At 49.1% G+C, this 25,530-nt stretch overlaps 1 protein-coding gene and 1 long non-coding RNA gene across 2 annotated transcripts in view; both read right to left on the reverse strand.

The window, feature by feature from the left end:
* Positions 1-25,530, reverse strand: part of KCNIP1 (potassium voltage-gated channel interacting protein 1) — a 226,897-nt gene that overhangs the window by 109,842 nt on the left and 91,525 nt on the right. The gene's annotated exons all lie outside the window — the stretch shown is intronic.
* LOC125963881 (uncharacterized) overlaps positions 1-25,530 on the reverse strand; it is a 109,563-nt gene that overhangs the window by 17,252 nt on the left and 66,781 nt on the right. The window contains exon 3 of the long non-coding RNA XR_007476305.1: positions 22,048-22,139. This is a non-coding gene — a long non-coding RNA (uncharacterized LOC125963881). The remainder of the gene's footprint in view (positions 1-22,047; positions 22,140-25,530) is intronic.

Genomic DNA, 25,530 nt, shown 5'->3' on the forward strand with positions numbered 1-25,530 from the left:
TTGAAAACCGAAATTATTCCTGAGACGAGAGCTGAAGTGATTGCAAAGCTAGGAGAACAGCCAGAGACATTATAAAATAAAGACGGAGAGATATGAGAGACAAGAGGATGGTAAACCGTTTGGAGAAAATGAAGCTCTCTGTCGTCTGTACCCCATTGCGTTTAGACCAATCCATGGAAATGTTACCTCCTGGTTCCCTTACTTATTCATTCATTTCCTGCCTCTCCAGCCCCCACCTGACTCTACGCTCCACCAGATCAGGAATCTTCTCCTTCAAGGTCACTGCTGCGCCCCCAGTACCTAGAACAATGGCTGGCGCATAGTAGCATTCTACTGAGTTTGCCCCCAGTTAAAGAGACTTGGAATCCCCAGCCCCAGAGGCTGAAAGGTGGGCTGAGCAACTGATTGCCCAGGTCAGTGCATGAGGCAGGGCCCTTTCCCCCAGAGACCAGCCATCAGGGGCAGGAGGCCCAGAGTCTCGGAGGGCCTGGGGGTGGAGTGAAGGCTGGGCCTGGCTTCCCGCCTGGGACACAGGTGTCGCTGAGCTCCTGCTAAAAATGGCTCTGCGGGGGCTGGTGGCTCAGAGTCCCCAGCAGAGCACTCCTGATGCTGGATAAAGAACTCTCCCCAGAGCCCTTCTGTGGGCCTGGCGCTTGGCATGCCCATCCTGTTAGTCTGCAAGCCACCACCAGAGGGCGATGCTATCACCCCCATTTCCAGGTTCAAGCCCTCCTGCGCATCCTTACAGCCCCTTGCATCCCACACTTCCTTAACCTGGAGCCTTATGAGGTGGTTTTCACATCTGCTTTGTTTAAGGGGAGAGGGTTGAGGCAGAAGGGGTATTTTAGTTTCTTAGGGCTGCCGTAACAAAGCACCACACACTGGGGTGGCTGAAAACAACAGAAACGGATTCCCTCCCGGTGCCGGAGGCCGGAAGTCTGAAACCAAGGGCCAGCTGGGCCACGTTCCCTTGAAGGATCTAGGGAAGAATCCTCCTTTGCCTCTTCTAGCTTCCGGTGGCCCTGACATTCCTTGGCTTGTGGCAGCAGAACTTCATCTCGGCCTCTGTCTTCGCAGGGCTGTCTTCTCTGTGTCTCCTCTTCCTTTTATAAGAACACCAGTCATTGTATCTAGGATGATTTCATCTCGAGATCCTTAACAGATTCAATCTCCAAAGACTCTATTCCCAAATAAGGGCACAATTTGAGGTTCTGAGTGGACATGAATTTTGAGGGGACGCTACTCAACCCAACCCCCAAGGACTCTTAATTGAGCACCTACTTTGCCCCAGGGCCTGTGCAAGCCACCTGCATCCTCTACTTTTCATTATGTCTCCACGCATTGGGCGACATACGTGATTATTTCCTCGTGGTTTTTTTTTCCCCAGAGGAGGAAACCAAGGCTCAGAAGATGGCCCTGACGTGCTGTAAGTCACATGGCGGCTCAGCCGGGGAACCAGGGTTGAGCTCAGGGCTGTGAGACTCCAAAACCATCTACCCTGGTTTATGAGCAGCTTTTGGTCTTATTCATCTTTTCGTCTCTCTTCTCCCATCATTTCTGGAGCCAGTGCTCTGCACATTGATAGCTCTGAAAACTGATCAAAAGAAAGGCACCCCTGACCTTGAGAAAGACCTGGAACAGGCGTGTCACTGACTTGGATACTGAACCTTATGTGGCTGCTGGGTGTGTGCTGACCATCCCCCCCAACACCTCCCCCAAACAATGCTCTGTGCTGACAAGTGACACCGTCTCTTATCCCCTAGCTGCTTCCGCCCCACCGAGAAATCTGCAGCCCCTACCATCTTAGATCCGTGCTACCCCTGGAAAACAGGAAGGGCAACCACGATAATGATAAAAATCTAAACAACAGCTACAGTTTGTGAAATGCCTACTACCCCACAGGCTCTCAGCCAGGTATTCTGTACATACGATGTCTTGAAATCTTCATAGCAGCCCATATAGGTATTATTATCCTTGTTTCGCAGATGGGAGGATGGAGGCTCAGAGAGGTGATGTAACTTCGGAAGCTTGGAAGAAATAGAGGCTGGATGCTGACCTGAGTCTCCCTGACTCTGAAGTTGGTATTTCTGCAGCCCATCTTGCTTCTTTCCAGCTTCCCTGCCACTGCCTCCTAGTACGACCAAGAGAAGGACACCTTTGTATACTACAGCAGATCCCCCGGGCAAAGGGAGGGAGTGGGAGGGTCCAGAAAGCTGTGTCCAGGTTGTGAGTCAAGAGGAATCCTAGGTCCATGGGGAGGGCCCCTAATACCGCTCTGAATTTGCATATCTAAATTGGTTCATGAAAAACAAGCTCCCAGTGGACTGGGGGTGGGGGTTCAGGAGTGTTGAATAATGAAGATTTTTGTGTTAGTTAGGTTTGTTTGTTTATTTGTTTGATGTCTCCTAAAATTTAACTTCACCTGGCTTGAAAAATAGAGAATTCACTGGCTCGTGGATCTGAGAAGCCCAGATGCTTCAGGCACAGTTTGATCAGGACTTCGGCAACATTTTCTATGATGCTTGCCCCCTCCTCAAGTTAGTTTTGTTCTCGTAGCTAGTTTCTTCACAGTAGCAAAATGGCGATAGCAGCTCTAGCTCTCACTCTCGGACCAAACTCCTTCTAGAGAGAGCTTTTCTCTTTCTGATCAACAAACCAGATTTCTGAGCTTAAATCTTACTGAACCAACTTAGGCCATGTGCCTTCCCTGCATCAATGATTAAGGCCAAGGGAACTAATGGGATTAAACTGCTGGGTTCAAGCCCATGAGTGACCAATCCCAGTGCTGGAGGTGGGAGGATGACATCTCAGCTGCTACGGGACAGGGAAAGCGTGGAATGGGTGTTGGGAAGACACCACAACATCTACTACAAAGATCTCTAAGGGGAAGGAAAATGGAACTGACGTCCTTTGAAAATCTGCTATGAACCAGACCCTGTTTTAATTTTTACAACACATTGTATGGTAGGTGTTTTTATTTCCATTTTCAAGGTGAGTAAATTGAGGTTCAGAAGTTTGTAGTTCAGGACACTCTTGACATTAGTAAGTGGTGGACTTTGGGTCTGAATCTTGGCCCACTTGCCCCTGCTCCTGCCATCTGCTGAGGGGGTTCTGGCCCTGTTTCCTCCCTTTCCTCTATCTCCTTCTTCAGACCCCTTACCCTTCCTCCCAGTTGGAACTCTGTGATTGGGGATGGTGGCACAGAGGTCTGAAGACCCCTGACTGAAAGGTGGACAGAATCCAGTGTTAACAGTGTCAGGGACTCGCAGGATCCTCTAATCTTCCCTGGTGCCATGAATCAACATTCTTCTTATCAGACTGTTACATAAAGGTACAGAGAGGGCAAGACGTTTTATTAAGATCACACAGCAACTAATGAAGGGGCAAGAACAGCAAGAGCTGGAAGGCCTGTATTCTAATCATCTCTTTTCTCAGTTGCTTTCAATTGCTCCCAGTGTTTTGGGTTAAAGCAGCACACGTAGTGTTTCTGCACTTGGAACAGGTGAACCCTGCTGGCACCCTCCGCCAGGCTTCAGGGGTGAGAAGCCCCTTGGCCAAGTCCCCTTCACTCCAGGTCTGATTTTGAGCTCCTCAGGTCCTGCTAGAGACTCACTCTAATCTAACAGACCTTCTTACGTGCCTCCTGCCTATAGGCTCCCAGGAGGTCATTTGCATCCATCATCTCTTTAAACATCATGACCACCCTGTGAGAGGCAGGGCTCACTCTCCAGTCATAGAGAGGGGCAAGCTGGACCTCAGAGAGTTTAGCCACTTGCCCAAGATTAGGAGCCAGGCTATGAGCCGGGTCCATCAGATACCAGTGCCCGACTGTGCCACTTCTAATGGAGGTACTGGGAAAGGATTTGAAGGGGAGGTGTTCTGAAAGATGAGGATATAAAAGAGTTCCCTCATTGGTACAGTGCTTTTCAGACTCGAGTGATATTGCCCATAGAATCGCCAACTTACTCACTCATCCCACCATCCCTTCAATAGTTATTTATTGAGCACCCACCCCACGTCAGCACTGTTCGGGTTCTGAGGATCCAGTGATGGACAGGACAGGGTCTCTGTCCTTAGGAGGCTTCTGGTTATGTGATGTCTCACAACAGCGTGAGGCAGGCCAGATGTTGAACTGTCATCCCCATTTGACAGACCAGGAAACTGACGCTTAGCCAAGTGATGTGACTGGTCCAAGGTCACACACATTAAGCGAGTAACATTACTAGGATTTGAACTTTGGTTTTCCAACCCCCTCAGTTACCCCGCCCTGTACACCAATGAGATGTCAAAGGAGAAAATGGCAGCTTTCTTTCTTTTTTTCTTTCTTCCTTTCTCTCTTCCTTCTTTCCTCCTTCCTCTCTCCCTCCTTTCCTCCCTCCCTTCTTTTCTCTCTTGGCAAAAAAATATAGAGAGCGTGACAGTGTATTCTTACAAGGCTCTATGTGGAGAGCTGCAGTCATGGGGACACTAGGCCTGGGGACCCTCCCTGAGCTCCCAGAGCTTTGGAACCAAGGTCCGTGCAGGGAAACTATTAGCATGCGTGCAAGTTATTGCAGGCAACCCGGGGCTTTTAATCAGGCAGCATTTAAACGGTCCCATTTTGTCTGTGATTTCGCCAGATGTTTACATCATTTGTAATGAGACAAATTGGGACAAATTGCCAAGGACACTTATGTAAATGAAACCAACAGAAACGCTCCCATCTCTAGTGGTCAATGGAGGGCTTCTTTCACTTCTTCCCTCCTTTCTCTCCAGGGATGTTGTAGGGAAGAAATGGTCCTTTATATTCTGCAAACCTTCTCCCTGGGCAAACAGAATATTCCTTGTAAGACAGCCGCTTGACATCTCCGGTCGTAATTCTCTCCTTCGTCTCATTTACTCTCTCACCCACCTCGAAGGAAAAGTAATGGCACAATAAATGTAATTCTTTTAAATTTCTCTGTTGTTGCCTGCACAGAGAAGGGTTAGATCTGCTTTGCCTGGAGTAGGTCTGCAGAACCTTTGGAGGACTCCTCATTCAATTAAGTTTGGGAAACGGGGCTCCTAAGGTTAACCCAGAGTCTTCCCTGCAGGACGTTTCAGAGCCTTTGATATGCTAATGAGCAATGAGAATCTCCCAAAGCAGGTGTGGCTTATAGGAGACCTTTTATGGAACTGGTCGTGAGCAGAACCAGCTTTGCAAAAAGTTATGTGAAATGTCTATTTAGGTCTTCTGCCCATTTTTGGATTGGGTTGTTTGTTTTCTTGTTATTGAGCTGCATGAGCTGCTTGTAAATTTTGGAGATTAATCCTTTGTCGGTTGCTTCATTTGCAAATATTTTCTCCCATTCTGAGGGTTGTCTTTTGGTCTTGTTTATGGTTTCCTTTGCTGTGCAAAAGCTTTGAAGTTTCATTAGGTCCCATTTGTTTATTTTTGTTTTTATTTCCATTACTCTAGGAGGTGGGTCAGAAAGGATCTTGCTTTGATTTATGCCAACAAACACATGAAAGAATGCTCAACATCATTAATCATTAGAGAAATGCAAATCAAAACTACAATGAGATATCATCTCACACCAGTCAGAATGGCCATCATCAAAAAATCTAGAAACAATAAATGCTGGAGAGGATGTGGAGAAAAGGGAACACTCTTGCACTGCTGGTGGGAATGTGAATTGGTTCAGCCACTATGGAGAACAGTATGGAGGTTCCTTAAAAAACTACAAATAGAACTACCATATGACCCAGCAATCCCACTACTGGGCATATACCCTGAGAAAACCAAAATTCAAAAAGAGTCATGTACCAAAATGTTCATTGCAGCTCTATTTACAATAGCCCGGAGATGGAAACAACCTAAGTGCCCGTCATCGGATGAATGGATAAAGAAGATGTGGCACATATATACAATGGAATATTACTCAGCCATAAAAAGAAACGAAATTGAGCTATTTGTAATGAGGTGGATAGACCTAGAGTCTGTCATACAGAGTGAAGTAAGTCAGAAAGAAAAAGACAAATACCGTATGCTAACACATATATATGGAATTTAAGAAAAAAATGTCATGAAGAACCTAGGGGTAAAGCAGGAATAAAGACGCAGACCTCTTAGAGAACGGACTTGAGGTTATGGGGAGGGGGAAGGGTGAGCTGTGACAGGGCGAGAGAGAGTCATGGGCATATACACACTAACAAACGCAGTAAGGTAGATAGCTAGTGGGAAGCAGCCGCATGGCACAGGGATATTGGCTCGGTGCTTTGTGACAGCCTGGAGGGGTGGGATGGGGAGGGTGGGAGGGAGGGAGACGCAACAGGGAAGACATATGGGAACATATGTTTATGTATGACTGATTCACTTTGTTATAAAGCAGAAACTAACACACCATTGTAAAGCAATTATACCCCAATAAAGATGTTAAAAAAAAAAAAAAAAAAAAAGTTATGTGAACTCTGTCTCCAAAAGGCCCAGCCTATCTGGCAGCAGCCCAGACTCCCTCTGGCCTATTATACCTTGTAAGTCTGGCTGATGATAAACCCAGATTCTGGAGGGTGAGGTCCTGACCAGATAGAGCAGGCATGACTGGGATATATGGGAGCAAGAGGATCGTGGTGTGCGGGCCTGGAGGGGGCAAAACCTGACCTCGGCCAAGCGTTCCACTCATCTTAACCTGCTGGCCGCATCAAGGACTTGTCATTTCTGGCCTCCTGGCCTTTGCTCCTGCTGTATCCTCTGGCCTCTATGCCTTTCTCCTCTCAATGCTTTGTAGTGAAGGCACATTATCCTGTTACCTCATCTTGTCTTGCCATCCAGACCTGAGATGTTCAGGGCAGAGACCCTGCATTCCTATCCTGAGATTCCCTAATCTCCAGCTCAGGGCAAATACTTATTACATGCTCACTAGGTACCAGATCCTGGGCCCTAGAGATGCCAGAACAAGTAAGACATTGACCTGCCCAGAAAGAACATGCTACTTAGTGGAGGCGCAGACAGGGAACCACAGTTACAATCAGCGTGATCACCGAAGTGATGGGGACAATCAAAGGGGGTAGGCAGGGCAGAGGGACCCTACCCAGCCTGGGGACAACCGGGAAGGCTGGATTCCAGAGGACAAGCAGTGACATAAGGGATAAGTAAAAGTTAGGCAAGTGAAGACGGGTGTATGGAAGTGTGTTCCAGGCAGATGGAGCAGCCTGGGCTAAGGTCCAGAGGCAAGAGAGGGCATGCTGGATTAAGAAACTGGATGAAGGTCCGTGTGGCTCTGGGGGGAGCATGAGAGATGCAGAGACTGAAAAATGCCAGATGGGGTCTCTAAGCAAGAGGATGCTGAAGAGGGAGCTCCAAACCCTGCCTCTTTCACATGCAGAGGGAAGCCTCAGGCAGAGGGAGTGCCGGCTTTCACAGCTAATCAAATGTGCGACCATGAAAACAAAGACCTGCCCCCTTACCCAGCCCCTATCTGAATACCTAGGCCCTGTGAGCTCCTGCCCACACCCCTGTCTTGTTGGCTCTGGGGAGGAAATTATTTGAAATTACCAAAAAAAAAAAGAAAAAGAAAGAAAGAAAGGAAAGGAAGGAAGGAAGGGAGGGAGGGAAGGAGGGAGGGAGGGAGGGAGGAAGGAAGGAAGGAAGGAAGGAAGGAAGGAAGGAAGAAAAAGAAAATGTTAGTGGCAAAAGCATGTTCCAGCTTTTGTACGTGCTGTTCCCTCCCCCTAAAACTCTTCCCCATTATGGCCACATGGCATGCTCTCTCGATTTATTAAAACCTCTCCTCAGATGCTCAGGTATCACCTCTGGCAAAAGACCCTCTCTGAACACCCGTTCTAGAAGCAGTCCCAGCCTTCTCTGTTCCCCACCATGCTTTATCTTTCCTCCACTGCATTTACTGCCTCCTGACGTTCATTACACGTTGATCTGTCCACTTGGTCACTGTCCAACTTAACTACTGTGATGGAAAGCTCCAAGGAGATGGTACTAATTTGCTGATATCCAGTGTCTAGCTCAGTGCCTGGCCCACAGTAGGTGCTCAATAAAAGCTGTTGATTGAATAAATAAACAAAAGACCAGTTATGAGCACCAGATGCTTCCATTTGTATTGTCTCATCAGATTCTCAAAACTACTCCAGAGGGGCTTCCCTGGTGGCGCAGTGGTTAAGAGTCTGCCTGCCGATGCAGGGGACACGGGTTCGAGCCCCAGTCTGGGAAGATCCCACATGCCACGGAGCAACTAAGCCCATGAGCCACAACTACTGAGCCTGCGCGTCTGAAGCCTGTGCTCCACAACGGGAGAGGCCGTGACAATGAGAGGCCCGCGCACCGCGATGAAGAGTGGCCCCTGCTCGCCGCAACTGGAGAAAGCCCTCGCACAGAAACGAAGACCCAACACAGCCAAAAATAAAATAAATTAATTAAAAAAAAAAAAACTACCCCAGAGCATAAAAAATATCACCCTCATTTTTTGGGAAGGCTCAATAGGGGAAGGCACTTGTGTAGGGTCGGTCCCCAAGTCAGCCACTGGTGGAGCCAGGATGTGAATCCAAATTTGCAGATTTTCACTACTCGCAACTTAATAAAGCCCTGTTAAGTGGACATTATAGTGCTTCAAAGCCTGCCTTCCCCTACTAAAGTAGCCCTGCTCCCAAACATGCAGTTCTGTGTCTTCTAAGGCGATGCAGCTCCCTGAGCTTTCTGGAGGAAAAAGACTAGAACAGCAACCGAAATGAAATAATAATAGGCATTATTTACTGCGTGCTTACTGTGCGCCAGTTGCTGTGCTCAGGACATTACTTGTACCAACTCAATTATTCCTCCCATCAACCTATGAGTAAGGATTATTATTAGCCCCATTTGACAGATAAAGATACTGAAGCAGTTGAAGTAGCTCAAGGCCCCGGCAGTAAGTGGTGCGGTCTGGATTCAAGTACAGGCAGCCGGGCTCAGAGCCGGCACTCCTCTGTTCCCAAGGCCATGTGGGGTTACAGGGGGGCAGAGGATTCTCCCTTTGACCTTCACCAACTCCCATCCAGTGGAAAACCTCAGGCCGCTGGGATTCTCTCTGCAAGGAACTAGTGAGATCATGATTGTGATGGTGATGGGTTTTTTTTTCCAGGGCACACAATTAATCAGGAGTATTAATGCAAATGCCAGCTCCATGACTGCAGAAACTTAAGTAATTTATTGGGAATTGGACTCAGGCCATTAAAATGTTATTACAGGCTTGTCAGTCAGCTCTCCATGCCTCAATGAAATTGTTTGGTGCTCCCGACTAGGAGCTGACTATGCCAGGGTGTGCTGTGCCTGCGACAGTGACTGTACCACAGCTGCACCCTGCATCGGGTCCCCAGGCCCGGACAAAGCAGCTTTCATGTTTCGTCTTGCTTTAATGATCAGTGAAGCTCCTACTATGTGCTGGGCACTGAGACAGGAAGTAAAGCACAGAGACACAGGTTCTGCCCTCAAGGAACTTGTAAACTCAGGAGGGAAACATGTATGTAAAGACGGCCATGTGAATGTGCAGGAAAACAGCACATGCAGTGATGTTAGAAAGCTCAATTCTGGCTCAAGGTGGATGGGAGGCTTCCTGGAGGAGGTGTCACTATGCAAAAAGAATTTCTTTCCTGGTAAGTTGCTTCTCTCCCCTAAAATCCGATGGGACTGATAGCAGAAATTGGTTATCTGAGGGTTTAGTGTACATGTGTTCTCAATGGGAAGCATAGCATCTCCACAGGGGTAAAAATTTGTTCTTCTGGGTGGGGTGTGTGTGAAAAAAACTTAACTCTTTTTATATTTAAAGCACAGGTATGCATATAGTACACAAACAAGTACAGAGCATATTTTTGGTATTAAAATTTCATGGTGGGGGGAAGAACAGGGGGAAAAAATGCCTGAAGACGTTAATGAAGAAAAAATTGAGAAGCTGGTATGCAACCAGCCCTTGGACTACGGCTCCCAGCACATAGATGGGGTAAGTGTGCCCTCCAGGCCATCTGGCTGATCGTAAACTGCATGAGTTATAGTCCACAATGAGGAGGTGGGACCAGGGCTTTGGCTAGCCTAGACGCTGGCCAAACGAACTGACAGCTTTACTTCACTCCTTTTCTGCAGTCGTGACCAGTGGAATCCTGTCAATGGCCCCACCAGCAGGGTCTCTGGCTTTCCTCTCGGCTGTGGCAATGTGTGGGAAGCAGATGAAGGCAATTCCCAGGGACTGACAGTCCTTCCCAGTCAGCTGTCTCCATCTGCTTTGTGACACAGCCAGATGAAGCAGGTCTTCCCTGGGAACACACACTTAACCATTCCACCTCAGGTGCTCTCCGGTACTTGATGGTTATTTGGGAATCAGGCATTTCCATTCATCACTTCTCTCATGGGCAGCCAGAGCTGGATGACTTCCTGTTGAACACACTTAGTCCCCTCACTCTGTCCAGGCTGCAAGCTCCTGGCGCATTCACCATGTTTCCTCTCCTGGGTCACAAAGAGCCAGCCACACAGAAACCAACCAGCCCCTGCTGACGACTGACCAGGCGAGTCCTTGCATTCTCTTTTAGGGAAGCTCTCTGTTGTCTTTCCTGATCAAATAGTCCTGCTTCTAACGTGTCTACACGTTGTTATTCATTCTATCAGTCAGGACAAGCTAGGATCTGCCACAGTAACAAACAACCCCCAAATCTCAATGACTAAAAATAGCAAAGATTCATTTCTAGCTCTTTCCCCTCCCTCCCTTCGTCCTTTCTCTTCTTTCTCCTGTTCCTGTCTTCTCCATCCATTTCTCTCTCCCCCCTGCTCCTTTGGGTTCAAAATCTTGGCTCTCTTACTTATTAGCTATGTCGCTTTGGGCATGTTACTTAGATTTCTTTAATGCCTCAATTCCCTAATCTTTCAAGCAGGAGGTAACCATAGTGCCCATTTAATGGAATGTCGAGAAATTAAGTGAATTAGTGCATGTAAAGTTGTCAAACCATGCTGAACATAACAGAAATACTCAGTGTTTTGTCTAATTACTAGCTATATTATTACGACTCTTTAGAAAGGAGTCAAAAAATGAAGACTGTGTGAACACCCTCACAGTCCTGAGGGATGGGAGATGGACGCTGGACGCATACAGGGGGTGGCAGTGGTCCACACTAATTGGGTGGGAAGGGAGGTAGGGGGTAAAAGTGACAGAGAAGCCCTGACAGAAAAGGAGATTGGAGCTGGGATTTCAGGGAGAGGCAGGTGTTTGCCAAGTGGAGACAAGGAGAAGAGCAACAAGGATGAGAAGATCAGACACTACAGTCATGGCACTGGGAGGAATCAGCACAGCTCAGGGTGTGCTGGGGCGTGGGTGTTCCTCAGGAGACAGTTGTGATCAAGTGTGACTTCTAGCAACATCTCCGCTGTGTGAAAAGCGGATGAGACCAGGTGGGGACTGTTGCGACAATCAAGGGAGAGACAGGAGAGACATTTGGGAGGAGGAAACCAGCAGAACCTACAGACTGATTGGCCCTTAGAGGTGGGGGGAGGCGTCAGCCATAGGTTTCTAGCCGGCCCAAGGGGAGTAGGACAGAGCACACAGCCATTATCAGAAAGAGGATACAAATCGAGTTCCCCTGAATTATGCTGGCCACGTTCACTCCAAGCCAAACCTAACATCGTTAGTCTGGGGCAGGGTGATCGGGCTGCTCTCCTCCTGCCACCATAACAACGAGACTCCACTCCATTAAACCAATTTACTGCAGCTCCTGAGACTCAGGAAAACGGTAGCAATCTCTGGGGAGCGCTGTCTGATCCCTGACCTCCGGCTCACCCCGAGAAGCAGTGCGTTTTCAGCCCTGTAGGCAGAAGGCCTGTTTGCTGTCACTCATCCACGCTGTTACGGAGGTTCCCAGGATGTGTGTTTCAGCCATGGGATCTGTATCCTCCTCTCCAGTCACCCCATCCGTCTCGGGAAGGGAGAGCAAGTGCTTCTTACTCGTGATGGCTCAGTTTCGCTCACTGCACTTAATTCCTCTGCACTGTGCCCGGCAGGGGCCTGCTGAGAGCTCTTGATCGACTTTCTGCAAAGCTGGCTGGCCTGGGTCACTTGAAAACCTGGCCCGTGTCTGGGAAGGAGGTCTGGCACAGGGAAGGGAGGGGAGAGAGGCTCCGAGAGGGAGTGTGCTTTGTGCCAGGTGTTTCTGGAGCTCACACATGCTTGTTGCCTCCTGTCCCATCTGTGTTGTAATTGGGTGTCTATATGTCTGGTTTTCTCATGGGCCAGGAGCTCGCTGAGGGCAGAGGTGCTGCTGTGGACATCTGTGTCTCCAACGCCTGTCCAAACCACTCATAAATGTTTGTGGATAAATCAGGGGGTTTATTCACTAGAATGCAAGCTCCAGGAGGGCAAGGACTTGTGTCTGTCTTGTTCAGTGCTACGTAGCCGGCACTTAGCACAGTGCTTGGCAAGTGTTCAATAAATACACATTGAATGAATGAGTGAACAAATCCTCTCTCCCAGCAACCTTGCAAGGTGGGTGTGGTAGGCTGCATCACTAAGTCATAATTCCTCACTCCCTCCCTGCCCTTCCCAGCCCCACTGGCATTGGGCTTGGCAGTGTGACTTGCTTTGACCGATGTAACAACTGGGAACCTGGGCCTGATTCCAAAATTGCTGCTCTTTGCTGCGAAAACTGTTCCTGGGAAGAAGAGTGGGCTTGGGACGTGCTGGTCCCAGGTTCTAGGAAAGCAGCCGTGGCCATGAACTCCAGGGGAGAAAGAAGGCTTGCCAGATAGCTGTCTCTGTGGCTTTGACCACAGAGTATATGATACCTCCCACAAGCACTATGTGGATGATTCCACGTTTTCTGACATTTTGTTACTCTCAGCAACTGGCTCTAACTCCCTGCCCTGCCCCTCGGTCTCATGCTAACTTTGTTGTGCTGTGCTTTTCATGGGAATTAACCTTGCCTTTCAAAGATGCCATGAGGCATGGGGCAGAGAATTGAGTACCGGATGTGGACAGCTGGAGCATGGGCTCTGCAGAGCTCTCACTATAGGACCCCAGGCAACTCAAGCCCGTCTAGAGCCTGGACACCTGGAAACCAGGGGCTCGAACCAGATAAGCTCCATCGACCTGTCCTGCTCCAATTCTAAAAGCTACCTTCCTCCCCCACCCCCAGCTGGGGCTGAGAACCATCTTTCTCAGAACCAAAGTTGACTAGAATTGGGATCTGAGAAGGCATCTCAGAGATCCTCAAGAAATGACTGATGAATCTGGGTCTCACTGTCAAGCCAGAAGATCTGAAATCACTTCTTACCTATGTGACTTTAGAAAAGTCAGCTCGTCTGGGGAGACCTCAGTTTCCTGATGCAGGAAATGGGTAATAATAGCTACCGTGGAGAGCTGTTTAAAAGATGAAAGGGTATAATACATGTGAAAGAACTCTGTATCAGGTGCCCAAGAAGTTTGGAATATACAACTCTAGAGTAATCCTCTGGGGGAGGTGGGAAAGGGTATATATCACTGTTGATGGAGGCTGATGGAAACAGGCTGATGGTTTGCTGTATCACCTACAGGACATACGTTCTACTAGTTTATAACCACTGGACCACGTATTAAGGACTTATTAGTATATTAGTGGTCCTACTAAGCACATTACCCATGAGCTCACTGTGTTTTTTAGAACAACTCAATGAAATAGGTAGAATAGTTACTCTAATGTTACACATTGATGAAACTGAGGCATCAGGAGGGGATTAATAGAATTGGCCAAGGTCACTCAGTGACTGAAATGCGCAGCCAGGATTCAAGTCTGGATCAGCCTGGCTCCAGGCTCCTGCCTCCTGATAGCTATGCAAGGACACTCTCCAGGCTTCACACTACTTGGAAGCGTGTGAGAATAGGAAGCCTGGCCAGCATGCTGTGCCTGACAACACTGCCTGACGGCCTGGGACTGCTTTCATTAAACTGTGCCTTAAGGCACATGGGTCTATGCTGAGGGGAAACTTAAGAAGCACCCCACAAAACTAATGATGGTGTTTACAATAGGGATTTGGTTAAAACACTAGCTCACTGCATCACACAGGGCTCAGGGGAGAAATTTCTCTCAAACGTCAATGTTAATAACTGGTATGTTCTCATTTGAAGGTATGTGGTTCTCAAACTTAAACGTGCGTCCCCATTACCCGGAGGCTTGTTAAGACACTGATGGCCGGGTCTCACTCTGAAATTCTGAGCTGGGGCTTGAGAATTTGTATATCTCACAAATTTCCAGGTGATGCTGAGGCCACTGGTCTGGGGATCACATATTGAAAACCACTGCTGTGGAGGTTTGCATAACAGATCATGTTTCGTTCTTTGCAGGGGCTGCTGGGAAGCTCAGAGACAGATTAGGGACCACCCCAGCAAAAGATCATGTGCTTTCCATTCTAACTTTACACCCAACTTCCTTTTATTTTTTTTTTACTTGTATTTTCCTATTTGTCACAACTTCCTGACTCACATAAATAAGCAAGTTAGCATTTAACAATTTTTGTTCAATGGTACACGTCACCAAAAAACCCCTGTGAAATTCAAGCACGCGTGCGCACACACACACACACACACACACACACACACACACACAAAATTAATGAAAAGATTCAGTGAAATGGCTAAGTGCTTAGATTCCAGCATTAGGCTGACATGGGATTCACATTCAACCTCTCTATTCCTCAGTTTCCTCTTCTGTAAAACAATACTTCCTGCTTCCTAAGCCGTTTGGAAAGATCTTTCATGTGATAACGCATGCAGCACGGCGCCTGACATAGCTAGCTCGATAAATGCTAGTGATCATGATAATTATAATCTGCCAGAAACACAAATAAATAGCCATGTGGTTGCCATTGCTCTCCACTGACTCTCTCACTGGAAGGAAGTGAGGAAAAGCGTTCTCATTCTGTGTGATAAGAAGCCACCGTGGAGAAGACGGCTTTTTCTTCGACGGCTTTTTCTTCTCTGGTCTTTGCTATGTATGATTCTGCAGGAGACAGAGTGAACTCCACACACTGGAGTGCGGAGTGGTGAACAACTTTTTCCTGCCCAGAGCATGACATTGTGGGGCACAGCAGGAGGCCCTATTATATTACTGTCACACCAGGGGAAAACAGACGTCTCCCGGTTGGAGAGTGATGACAAGTAATGTTAAAACACCAAATCCAAGTATTCAGAGCCTGATCAGAGCCAGAGTAGCCTTCCCTGCCTCCACCCAGGATCATTCTTCCCACTAGGACCTTGATCCTGAGTTTTTAACTTTTCCTCCAGCAGAGAAGATTTTACAGAGCATGGAAGGAGCTGTATGGCTTTGTCATTTCTCTGAATGAAGAAATTTCACTTTCATGCTGATTTCATCTTCATTATGAGTCAGTCAGGTAGACATAGTTCTCCCCATTTTATGCATGAGTAAACTGAGGCTTGGAGAAGCAAAGTGAGTTGCTGAGGTCACACAGTTGATGTTATCTGACTTCAGCAACCATTCTCATGTGACTACAGGGTGAAACCCAGCAGATCGGCTGCCTCAGGGTTCAAAGCTCTTTCACATTCTTCTCTCCCCTCTTGTGTTTGCTTACCAATACGGATGACAGCTGGCTGAAATGGGGTCTTATCTGGAATGAATTTAACGGTGGCCTCATTCCCAGGAGGGCCTGAGGCCTGGGCAACAGTGGTGGAAGACAGGGAAAGATGGCAGGATATGCGGGGCGTGTCAAACAGGCCCCTGGGTCAAGTTCTGGTGCCCACTCTTTTCCTGCCTCGACTCCCTGGCCCTAGTACAGCCTTGAGGTAAAAACCTTCCAGCTGGTATCCCGGTGACCCAGACAGACCCACATCAGGGGACATGACTATGGAAGACCCAGCAAAACAAGAGGCAGGAGTGGTATGTTACAGTGAAGGGAGCCTTGGACCCGGGGTCAAGAGGCCCGAGTTCTAGCCCTAGCTCTGCCATTTGCTAGAGGTGGTAAGATCTTGTGTGTGAGCTGAGAGTGATGTGGCCCCCCCAGACAGCCTGGCCTCCAGCTTCACACTCATCCTGAGGCCGTTCTCCTTCATTCTATCCTCCCTCCTATAGTATACTGAATAATGGCCCCCAAGATGGCCATATCCTAAGCCCTGAAACCTCTCTGAATGTTCTTATCTGGCAAAGACTTTGCAATGTGATTAAGTTAAAGATCTTGCAATGAGGACGTCATCCAGGATTATCCAGGTGGGCCCTAAATGAAATCCCATTTATCCTTATAATAGGAAGGCAGAAGGAGACGACACATACAGAAGAAGAGAGGGGGGAGAGGTTGGAGGGATGTGGCCACAAGCCAAGGAACGCTGGCAGCCACCCAAATCTGGGAGCAGCAAGGAACACATTCTCCCCGACAGGGAGTGTGGCCATGACAGCACCTTGATTTGGGCCCAGTGATACTGACTTCAGAATTCAGCCCTTCAGAATGGTGAGAGCATAAATTTCTGTTGTTTTCGGCCCATCTAATCTGTGGTAATTGGTTACCAGCCATAGGAAGCTAGTACACCCCCACGCAAATTCAATTCTAAAAGCATTGGCGAGTCATACAGGTTTTACTGAAGGTTACATGGGGAGATGAGAAAGGAATTCACATTGAACATGATACAGCTGGAAATTAACCAGGCTCCACATGGAGATCTCTGTCCTCCAGGAACCCTGCCCTCAGCTGAGACCCTCATCTCGTCCCCATACAATCCTTCCGTGACCCCAGAGTGTCCAGGGCAATTTATCTACTGCCACTCTCGGGCACACACAAGAGCCTCCTTGAAACAGAGCACTCAGCAAGCCGGAATGGACCCCGCATAAGAAGACACTGTATTTTCTTTGCCATGAGTGGACCGAGCAGGGACTTCAGAGTCGGACAGATCCAGAGTCCTCCTCCAGGCTCTGTCACTCACTGCTGGGAGATAGTGACCTCTCGGCAGGTGCCTCATGATCTCATCTGTTAAATGGGGTTTGAATACCTACCTCTTGGGGTCACTGTAAGAATAGGAGAGGCACCCAGCCTTGGGTTTGGCATACAGTCATCACTCAATGATCATTTATATTAGATAATGATGCTTGGATTAATTGAGCAGTTACTGTGGGTCAGGCATCACTCTAAACTTTTTACAGGGATGAGCTCATTTATTCCTCACCTCTGCTCTACGAAGCTGGCATGAGAGGCACAAGAGGCTAACTACAGTGAAAGTGTAGGCTGCTACTGAAAGTGACTGTGGCTCATATGTGGATCCAAACCAGGGCGCTACCGCTCCAGAGCCACATTTTTAGTCTTGAAGGAGATGGGGGCGTCCCGTCAAGAACCTAAGCTGGGACGTGGCTGTGTCTGGGCGTCCTGGCGAACCAGGGGTGGCCCCTCCACCTGCCTCAGCGAGGGGACCCGAGTGTTTCCTGCAAGAGAACACATCCCGTTGCCTGCTGAGGTTAAAATAAGATAGGTTTCAGCCCCACTAGGATGACCGTAATTTTTTTTAAAAAAGGAGAATAACAAGTGTTGGCAAGGGTGTGGTGAATTGGAACCCTTGTACTGATACATGGCGGGTGGGAGTGTAAAATGGTGCAGCTGCTATGGAAAGCAGCTTGGCAGTTCCCCAATAAGTTAAACACAGAATTAGCCTATGATCTGGCAATTCCACTCCTGGTATGTACTCAAAAGAACTGAAAATAAGTGTTCAAAAAAAAAACAACCAAGAAAACCCCCCTATACATGAAAGTTTGTAGCAGCACACTAGTCATAGAAGCCAACAGGTGGAAAAATCCTTAATGTCCATCAAATGGTGAATGGGTCAACAAAACATGCCATTCCCATACAGTGGAATATTATTCAGCCATCAAAAGGAATGACACACTGACTCATGTTACCGCATGCATGACCCTTAAGAACATGATGGATGCCAGACACAAAAGGCCACATATTGTATTATTCCACTAGTGTGAGATACCCAAAGGAGGCAAATCCACAGCGACAGAAAGCAGACTCGTGGCTGCCAGGGGCTGGGGGAAGGGGAAGAGTGGTTACCGGGCTTCCGTTTGGGTTGGTGAAAAGTTGGGAAATGAGGCAGTGGCGATGGTGGTACCACACTGTGAACATACTACATGTATGTATTGAAGTGTACACTGAACTGTACACTTTAAAAACGGTTAAAATAACGATACAAATGGACTTCTTCGCAACACAGAAGCAGACTCGCAGACTTGGAGAATGAAACTTGTGGTTGCTGGGGGCAGGGGATGGATTGGGGGGTGTTGGGATTGACGGGCACACACTGTGATATTTAGAGTGGATAACCAACGGTCAGGTGGGGTGAAACTGCTGTGTGTATAGCGCGGGGAACTCTGCTCCATACCCTGTAGTAAACCAAATGGGAAAAGAATTTGAAAAAGAATAGATACATGTATATCTATAGACACATATACATGTATATGTATAACTGAGTCACTCTGCCGTACACCTGAAACTAACACAACATTGTTAATCAGCTATCCTCCAATATAAAATAAAAATTTTTAAAAAGAAAAGAAAAGCTAACACCAGAGGTCCAAAAAGTGGTTAAAGTAGCCAGTTTTATGTGATGTGTCTTTTATAACAATAAAAATATGAAGATGGGCTGATGTATATGATTCTACCCCGTCTTCTCTCACAGAAACTGTCACTGGAGGATGCCAAGAAGACGTGGAAGTTGGAGCAGAGGCTAGAAGACCTTGAGGAAGCGTAGACCCAGAAATCCTGGATCAGCTGCAGTGATGAGGACGCAGGGAGAAGGTTGAGCAGAGACAAGACAGAGGGAAGAGGGCAGGCTGCTGGGGCAGAGAGCACGGCAGAGCACCTGGGACGACCTACGAGCTCTCGCTCCTGTGGGAACCCAGCTCAACTTACAACCTGGGGGAACCGAGCCTCAGAAAGGCGAGCCCACCCACGTTGCCCATTGACACGGGGCAAGAATCAGACACAGGCCCTTTAGCCACTGTTCCGTGCTGCACCCCAGGTTGGGCTGACATCCTGCCCAGGTCATTTCCTGAGCTGGAGGAGGAAGAGAAGGAGACCCACTGGCTCAGAGAACCAGATCTGCTCAGAAAAGAGGCGCTGCACGCAGCCCAGTGCAAAGGGCCTTTCTCTTTGCTGAGAGGTTGCCTGCAGAGACCTTCCCGGCCTGTGTGGTGTATGGGGATGCCCCAGCCCATCCCCTCTTGGGGGCTGAACCTGTCCCGGTGCCATTCTCAGTCATTCTGGCCAGATGAGGCCACCGAGTCAGTTCCTAGGGAAGGACAGGTCTGGGAAACGCCTGAGCAGCCCTCCGTGGAAGGCTCCCGCACTCAGCCCCTGCAGGAGGGCTCTCCAACCTCTCTCAAGTACCAGCCGTGAGCAGAGAACAGGGACTTATTTTTCCGTGGCTTTCTTGCCTTCAGGCGCCATCTGGCTGACCTCCATCCCCCTCCCCGGGCTTCTTGGAGACCAGACTGCCCACGTGTGCACAAAGCCTTGCCATTCCCAACTGCCATTTGGCTTCTCCCTACAAGTGTGACATGGGCCACAGTGACGGTCAGGATGGGCTCTGGGCCAAGGGTCCTCCTCAGCGTGCCATCTGAGGTTTCTTTCCTCTGCGACTCCAGATCCCCTCCACTGAACCTGCTTTGTCCAACCTAAACAGCTGCCCCTAGGGCCTTTGGCACTAGAGAGGACTACTCAGGCTCTGACGCATCCCAACCCCACCCGCCCTACATGGCATGGCTCAGTCCACTCCCCAAGCGCATTCCAGTTGGCTTGCTGTCACTGGCAACCAAGAGAATCCTGATGGATAGGACGGGAGGAAATTCCCCGAAAATCACACCTGCCCTTCATCCTGCCCTCCCCCTTTCAGTAAGTGGTACCAGCCGTCAGTCAAATCAGACACCCGCGAGGCTCTTATTGTCCCTCACCCTCACCATGGATCCGTCTCCCTGCCCAGTTGACTTTATTTCCTACCTCTTGAACTCGTCCCTTACTCTCCACCTTAGTTTGGGCCTCATCATCTCTTGCCTTGAGCGGTTTTCCTTAGTAGTTTCTCAATTGACTTCCATACCCACAGTATCTTTCCTTCCAACTTCTGCTTCTCCCCCAGACCACTCTCCAGTAGTAAGTAAAACCAGAGTGATTTTCCTGAAACCCAGATCTCATGCCCTGCCTCTGCTATCAGTAACATTCATTGTCTGTGTGCTAAAATACAGACTTTGGCCTGGCATTCAAGGCCCTGCCCGGCCTGGGTGCCACTTATCCTATAGACCCAGCAGAAGCACCCCCCCCCACCCCGCCGAGCCCCCGACCACATAGGATTCGAGAATGCACTGAGCTCTCTCACCCTCATCCCTTGCTCATGCTGGCCCCTTTCTGGGAGATCCTCCGCCCTCCTCTGTTTAGCTAACTGGTCACCTCCATGACCCCTGCCTTCACATACCCCCCATCTGTGTTACTTGCTCTCCTTGGGGCGTCTACCCAGACCCCTGTGCACACCCTATCCAGTCACATGTCCATGACCCTCTGTTTACTTGTGTGTCTCTGGGGCATCTGTCTCATCTGTCATCATGTGCCTGGCTCCCAGCACAGGGCCTGCCACATAGTAGGGGCTCATTAAGGAATCAGTAAATAAGTTAATAAAAATGATCAGTGAGTCTGAGCTCAAGGGCTCTTGACTCTCAGGTGAGGAAAGTGGAAGCTTTTCCTCCCGCCCCTCCTTCCCTCCAATGGTGTGATTTGGACCGTTGAGGCTCCTCTTTGCACAAATTCGGCTCAGCAGAACCTCCAGGGACACTTTGAATTCCTGTAAATTACTTTCCTGCTATGACTTGTAAGCTGGGTTGCCAAGCAACGAGAGGGGATCTGGTCCTTATCAAAGGGCCTCATCCGCACATTATGCGCTCGGAAGGTGTCCTAGCGTGCAGGTAGGGGGCGGGCAGAACCCCACTCCCTCAGCCCCTCTGCCCTGCTGGGCTCCGCAGCCGCAGTCTCATCCCTGGCCCTGAAAGGAGCTGGCCATGTTGGGGGCACCCGAGACAGTCTCTTTCTGAGCCTCTGTGCTGACTGGCTGACTATGCTGGGGGTCAGGAGAGGAGAGAGAGCTCATGAGCTGTGACCTGGTGCAGACCCAGAGACCACGCACTTTGAAATCAGGAAGCTTGGGGTTTGCAGCCCAGAACTGGCGCCCGGCCATGTGCCCTCGACTGTGCTTCTCCTTGCTGGGTCTGGTTTGCTCATCTGGTCAGTGCAGATAGTAAGACCACTCGCCAGGGCCGGGGGAGGATTAGATGAGATGATGTGAATTCCGCAGTGACACCTGGCACTGAGGAGCAGCACGTGAACGGCTGCTGTTGGTTGTTATCTAGGAGGCCTGCTGCCACCCTGAGTAGTGGAAACCACAGCCTTGTGTGGTCAGGCCTGGAGCACGCGTCCCTACTTGTGCCTAGCACCGAGCCACCAGAGGGAAACGAAATTGAAGCCACCACTGTGGCCTTTTGGGAAAGTCCTGTCACCTGCCCTAGATGTCACAGCCTACATGGCAGACCGGCAGATCCATGCCTAGTCTGCAAGTTCCTGCGGCCGAGGAGCAGAGGGGGAGGTGGTGAGAGGTGGAGAGATGCGAGGCCAAGAGGGAAGGCTACTTCTGTGGGCTGGACCAGGGCCAGGGCACAGAGTCCCGTGGTAAATATTTGCTGATGGACTGGCCTTAAAAGCAAAGGAAATCCATGCATTGTGCAGGATCTGATCTTAACCTTTCAGAGCCCTGCAAATTAAAGGCATCAGAGGAAGGTTTGAGTGTGGTGCAGAGTGGCGGCCCTTGGGCTTGTAGGGTCTCCGAATCATACATGGAGGGAGCTGCCGGCCTCACCCAAGTGGTGAGAATCCACGGTGAGGTCATTTCATGCTGGCCTCAGCTTGGTCCCTCTGGCACCATCCCATCTCAGTGGCAGCTTCTAGCCCTGCCTGCTTCACCGCTCTTTGCCAGGGTCAAGACCCAGGTTAGACTCCAGGCAGGCTGTGCCTCTTCAAGGACACCTTACTGGATGCCTGAAGGCTGCATGGTGGTCCCTTACTGTGCTGCGATGCCTCCATGATAGCAGGAAACACACGTTCCAACTTCGTTCTTGTGACCAAGCACAGGAGCCAGGTCTGGTCCACGTTTGGTCTGCAGCCCAAGCACAGGGTGGGAAAGAGCAGGTGTCTATTACAACAGGTGAGAGGTGGAATGAATGCAATCTCACTTTCTGGTTTCTCCACTGCTAATGCATTTATTGTTTCTGCCTCTCCCTGCCCTCAGATTTCACTCCATTTCTTTCTTCTATCTTGCACAGCTTTTTAATACCACTTGTGTCCTATTGGGATTAAAAACTAAGAGAAGCCCTGAACAGCTAACCTGCCTCATGGGTGATGGAGCCAGAGCCCAGGATTCTCAGGGCAGAGCTGAAGCCAGGCTGAAGTTTCACGGGATGCTCTAGTCCGGCTCCCAGGCAAGGTTCCGCCTTCTGCTTCCATCTCTCCCTCTGTCTCTGGGGATGGCTGGCAGCTGACTGTGGTTCTGATCCATTGCTCCCATAATTACCTCCAAATGTTATTTTCGTGAAGCCATATTCTCCTCCACACCACTGTGACTCCCAGCCATCCCCGCCACGTGTTCCATTAGTTTCAAACCTGTAGCTGGTGTATTTAAAGGGCACCGCAGCCCAGTTCATAGCCCTGAATATGAACTGGGACAAGGCTGCTCTGGAGAGAGGGCAGGAACAGATGTTTATCGAACACCTACAAGGTGTCTTGCACTTGCCAATGGCAGGTGTGCTCTTTGCAATGACCTGCGGGGTTGGTACTGCATTTATAATCCCTGCTTTAAAGACTGAGGAAGCTGAGAGGGGATGCAACTTGCCCAAGGCCACGCAGGCCGTCCATGGCAGAACGTGGGCTCACACCAGGGCTGTCTGCTCCCGAGTCTGTGCTCCATGCCCTGCCCACAACTCCTCCCATGTCCCGTTCAGAAATGCCAGAGGTGACCCAGGATCACCTCTTGGGAAAGGTGCATGTGTAAACTCGAAAGAGGCCCTTTCTTGTCCAGGAAGCTCTGTCCCCTCTCTCTGTCTCCGCAGAGCCGGCAGCTGGGAGGCCGACTCCACAGTCTTCAACTTTCCTGGTGAAATTTCCTGTCACTAAATGTAGAGGTGTGCACTCATTGCCAAGTTCATGGCAGGCCTAATTCAGTAAACATGCACTTATTTGTTTATTTGGACAGTAAGCAGGCTCACAACAGTCTTCTGATTTAAGCCCCAATAGAAAGCCCATTTTCTAGATGAGAAAACAAGCTCAAGGAGGCTGGCTAACTTGCCCAAGGTCACAAAGATGGTAAGTGGTGGAGCTCAAGTTCAAAACTAAGTCTGTCTAACTCCAGCCCAATTCTGAAGCGCAGTATTTCCAAACATTAATTGGCCATCTGCTGGCTGCGTGATAGGCACGGTGCTGCTCAATTTTTATGAGCTCTCTCATTGAATCAGCAAGTGGCACTGGACTATCTGTTATTAAATCATATTTATAAAAGGGGAAACTGAGGCTCTGAGCATCTGGCTGATTTGCCCAGGGTTGCACAGCTAAAGAATGGTGGAATGGAGGTTGGAATCAGGCCCTTTTGGTTCCAGAGGTTAAACTCTAAGCATTTGCTGTCCTACCCCTGCAATAGGACATGTCTATCAAATGCAGGGCACCAAGCTAGGCTCTTGGGAGGCAGCAATCAATGAGACGTGTTCCAGGGGAGGATGACAGGAAAGTCCTCAGTCACAGTGCAATGTGAGAAGGGTGGGCTGAGGAGTCTGTCCAGGGTGGGGGAGGTGGAGAAGGGGAGGCCATGGGTGCACGGGGGCCAAAAGTGGCTCCCAAGAGTAGAGGAAGCTTAACATGGATCTTTAAGGACAAGCAGGATTTGGGTGGGAAAAGAAAAGGAGGAAGGGAATTCCAGGCAGACGGAACAGCCTGTGCTAAGGCCCAGAAGCGAAATAGAGCATGATGTTCTCAGGGAAACGCAGGTGATTCCATGTGGCACTGGCCAAGAGTTCCAGGTGGTGAGCAACTTAAGAGGCAGGCCAAGGCCAGGTTGAGTAAAGTATGAGGTTACGAGCAGCAGTGCAATCTTATGGTCAATTAATCTACGACAAAGGAGGCAAGAATATACGATGGAAAAAGGCAGTCTGTTCAATAAGTGGTGCTGAGAAAACTGGACAGCTACATGTAAAAGAATGAAATTAGAACATTTCCTCATACCATATACAAAAATAAACTCAAAATGGATTAAAGGAGTTGTATGGTTTCAGGACCCTCCAAGTCCATCCATGTTGTTACAAATGGCAGAATTTCATTCTTTTTTATGGCTGAATAATATTCCATTACACACACACACACACACACACATATGTGATATATATATCACGTCTTTTACATCCATTCATCTCTTGATGGACACCTAGGTTGCTTCCATGTTTGTCCTTATTTAAATACCTCATTCAGGTCAGTGCTGGAGGAAGGAGGAAGTGAAGAAGAAGATATTCAGGTGAAATTCATATGCCGGCTCTTGGGTTCTCCAGTTTCTTCTCCTTCCCCCACTCACAGTGTTCTAACTTTTCACTCCCCCCTCCTAGACCCATCACATGCTTATGTCCACCCCACAGTCCTAAGCATCACAAAATCTTGGGGTGGGAAAGCACCTCTGCATTCCTCCTGGCTATTGCCTCCTCTTCCACATGTGACCAGAAATATTCTACTTGATTGCCTCCAATGATGGGCAACTCATTATATGAGATAAAGGACCTGTAACTCTGACAAGTCGGGCAGTGGTTGGACATCAGTTGCCCTGATTTCATTTGAGATGTAAGAAAACTAAGCAGGTGCTACCATTAGATTGCACAGGATTTCTGGGGAAGAAAAGGGCCTCCTTAGCTGTGTCTGGGTGAGAGGTCACAGGTCAAAGATGAATGCATTGTATGCTGCAACAACTTCGCTCTCCAGTGTAATCACAATAGCATTTATTGAGCACGGACCGTATGCCTGGCATTGTGTATTAGCTCATTTTAATTGCTGCTTCCACTTTTACCCACAGACTGATGTCAGATTTTAGAGGCGACATTTGCTAGAGGAAGGAGGAGTGAATTGGTTCTGTCTGGCTCCTGCGCTAGTGCCCCTTCTGGCCTCTGGTTCTGGCTAAGGCAGTGTCAGTGGACCTCAACTCCAGGGCAGCCTGTAGGTCTACGCAGGCCTATGGGATCTATAAACTGCCTTACTTATGGTCCAGGGCCTCAGCCTTGTGTTCTCTGCCTTCTCTTCCCTCCCACCTGACCCCCTGCACACACACAGGTAGGGGCACAGGAGGGAGCATTTCAGATGTGGTTCAGGGCCCGTCTGCACTCTCAATATCCCGTTTCAGCTTCAGCATCTGAGATGGCAGGAAGCCTCTTCCCCTCTGGTCTCAGCTGGCTTCTGTCCTCTGGTCCCATGCAGAGCAGGACAGAACCCTGTTCCTGCAGAGGGTCCCGCAGAGATGTGACGGG

This window comes from Orcinus orca, chromosome 3 (genome assembly GCF_937001465.1).
Source record: "Orcinus orca chromosome 3, mOrcOrc1.1, whole genome shotgun sequence".
NCBI lineage: Eukaryota > Metazoa > Chordata > Mammalia > Artiodactyla > Delphinidae > Orcinus > Orcinus orca.